This window comes from Rhea americana, unplaced genomic scaffold, assembly GCF_003343005.1.
Source record: "Rhea americana isolate MKP2758 unplaced genomic scaffold, rheAme1 scaffold_668, whole genome shotgun sequence".
Classification (NCBI taxonomy): Eukaryota; Metazoa; Chordata; class Aves; order Rheiformes; family Rheidae; genus Rhea; species Rhea americana.
Genome location: NW_028186832.1, coordinates 2,400 through 5,767, shown reverse-complemented (window position 1 = coordinate 5,767; position 3,368 = coordinate 2,400).

Genomic DNA, 3,368 nt, shown 5'->3' with positions numbered 1-3,368 from the left:
CCTGCGGGGCTGAGCGACCCCATGGGGCTGAGCCACCCCGTGGGGCAGAGCCACCACCATGGGGCAGAGCCACCCCATGGGGCTGAACCACCGCCATGGGGCAGAGTCACGGCCATGGGGCAGAGCCACCCCATGGGGCTGAACCACCCCGTGGAGCAGAGCCAGGGCCATGGGGCAGAGCCACCCCGTGGGGCTGAGGCACTAGCATGGGGCAGAGCCATGGCCATGGGGCAGAGCCACCCCGTGGGGCAGAGCCACCCCGTGGGGCAGTGTCCCAGCCTGTTGTGCATAGTCCTGGATGCCAGCACAGGCAGCCATGCGCTGGCACACGCGTGTCCCCCCCCACGCCTGTCCCCCCACATGTGTCCCCCCACGCGTGTCCCCCCCCACGCGTGTCCCCCCACACGTGTCCCCCCCCGCGTGTGCCCCCCGCGTGTCCGTCCCCCCGGAGGTGCGGGAGGGCCGGTGCGGCGGGGCCGCGCGCCGGGGGGCTACGCGGAGCTGGGGGCCAGGCGGGCGGTGGTGGCGGCGGCGGCGCGGCCGGCCGCCCACTCCTGCCGCTGGATGGTGCCGGTCCGGCCCTCGCGGAACTGCGGCCGCTGCTCCCGCGGGATCTTCACGGCGTGGTGCTGCGGCAGCGCCGGCGGCTCGTAGCGCGCCCGCCGGAAGAAGCCCAGCTGCGGGGGAGCCGCGGGTCAGGGCGCCCGCGGCACCAGCGCCGCGGCCCTCGTCCACCCCCCGCTGCAACGCCTCGCACGCCCGTGCACCGGCACTGCAACCCCTCGCACACCTGTGCACCGGCACTGCAACGCCTCGCACGCCCGTGCACCGGCACTGCAACGCCTCGCACGCCCATGTACCAACACTGCAATGCCTTGCACGCCTGTGCACCGACACTGCAATGCCTTGCACGCCCATGTACCAACACTGCAATGCCTCGCACGCCCGTGCACCGGCACTGCAACGCCTCGCACGCCCGTGCACCGGCACTGCAACGCCTCGCACGCCTGTGCACCGACACTGCAACGCCTCGCACGCCCATGCACCGACACTGCAACGCCTCGCACACCTGTGCACCGGCACTGCAGCGCCTCGCACGCCCGTGCACCAGCACTGCAATGCCTTGCACGCCCGTGCACCGACACTGCAACGCCTTGCACGCCCGTGCACCGACACTGCAACGCCTCGTCCTTCCGCTCCGACACTGCAACCCCTCGCACACCTGTGCACTGAGACTGCAACCCCTCACACACCCATGCACTGACACTGCAACCCCTCATCCTTCCGCACCGACACCGCAACCCCTCGCACGCCYGTGCACCAACACTGCAACCCCTCGTCCTTCCACACCAACAGCACAACCCCTYGCACGCCCATGCACTGACACTGCAACCCCTCGCATGCTTGTGCACCGACACTGAAAACCTTTGTCCTTCTGCGCTGACACTGCAACACCTCGCACGCTTGTGCACCGACACTGAAAACCCTCATCCATCTGCACCGACACTGCAAATCCTTGCACATCCATGCACTGACACTGCAACCCCTCGCACGCCCGTGCACCGACACTGCAACGCCTCGTCCTTCCGCTCCGACACTGCCAACCCTCGCACACCTGTGCACTGAGACTGCAACCCCTCACACACCCATGCACTGACACTGCAACCCCTCATCCTTCCGCACCGACACCGCAACCCCTCGCACGCCTGTGCACCAACACTGCAACCCCTCGTCCTTCCACACCAACAGCACAACCCCTCGCACGCCCATGCACTGACACTGCAACGCCTCGCACACCTGTGCACCGACACTGCAACGCCTCGCACACCCATGTACCAACACTGCAATGCCTCGCACACCTGTGCACCGGCACTGCAACGCCTCGCACGCCCGTGCACCGGCACTGCAACACCTCGTCCTTCCGCACCGACACTGCAATGCCTCGCACGCCCGTGCACCGACACTGCAACACCTTGCACGCCCATGTACCGGCACTGCAACGCCTCGCACGCCCATGTACCAACACTGCAATGCCTCGCACGCCCGTGCACCGGCACTGCAACCCCTCGCACACCTGTGCACCGGCACTGCAACGCCTCGCACGCCCATGCACTGACACTGCAACGCCTCGCACGCCCGTGCACCGGCACTGCAATGCCTCGCACGCCTGTGCACCGACACTGCAACGCCTTGCACGCCCATGCACCGACACTGCAACCCCTCGTCCTTCCGCACCGACACTGCAATGCCTCGCACGCCTGTGCACCGACACTGCAACCCCTCATCCATCTGCACCGACACTGCAACCCCTTGCACACCTGTGCACTGAGACTGCAACCCCTCACACACCCATGCACTGACACTGCAACCCCTCATCCTTCCGCACCGACACCGCAACCCCTCGCACGCCTGTGCACCAACACTGCAACCCCTCGTCCTTCCACACCAACAGCACAACCCCTYGCACGCCCATGCACYGACACTGCAACCCCTCGCATGCTTGTGCACYGACACTGAAAACCTTTGTCCTTCTGCGCTGACACTGCAACCCCTCACACGCTTGTGCACCGACACTGAAAACCCTCATCCATCTGCACCGACACTGCAAATCCTTGCACATCCATGCACTGACACAGCAACCCCTCACACGCCCGTGCACCGACACTGAAAACCTTCATCCGTCCACACCAGCACTGCAACCCCTCGCAGACCCGTACGCTGACACTGCAAACCCTCGCACGCGGCTACCCTGGCACTGCAAACCCTTGCAGACCCGTGCACTGACACCACAAGCCCTTCTCCATCTGCCCAGACACTGCAAACCCTTGCACACCCTTGCACCAGCACTGCAAACCCTCGCACAGCACCACCCTGACCCTGCAAACCCGCGTCCACCCGCACAGATGCTGCAAATCCTCACACACCCGTGCCCCCAAACTGCAAACCCTCGCACCCCTGCACCCCAGCAGCCATCGGTCCTGGCTCTACCGCCGCTCGCGCGCCCGTGCCCCAGCACTGCAAGCCCTCGTGCGCCCGTGCACTCCCCGCGCACACCCGCGCACGCGGCCCGCCGGGGCGGAGGAGCCGGCCCGCGCGCTGCCCCTAGGCCTCCAGCGCCTGCTTGTCCACCTCGGAGGGCTGCAGGCCCCGGCGGGCCCGGTAATAGTTAGCCGCGTGGCGGGATTTTCGGCTGCTCCGCTGGAAGAAGCCGCACTGGGGAGGAAGCGAGAGGGTGAGGCCAGGCTGGGAGGGCAGGGCACAGCCGGGGGGCAGGGCACGGCATGGGGGGCACGGCATGGGGTGGCACGGCATGGCACAAGGTGGCACGGCACGGGGTGGCACGGCACGGCACGGGGTGGCACAGCACG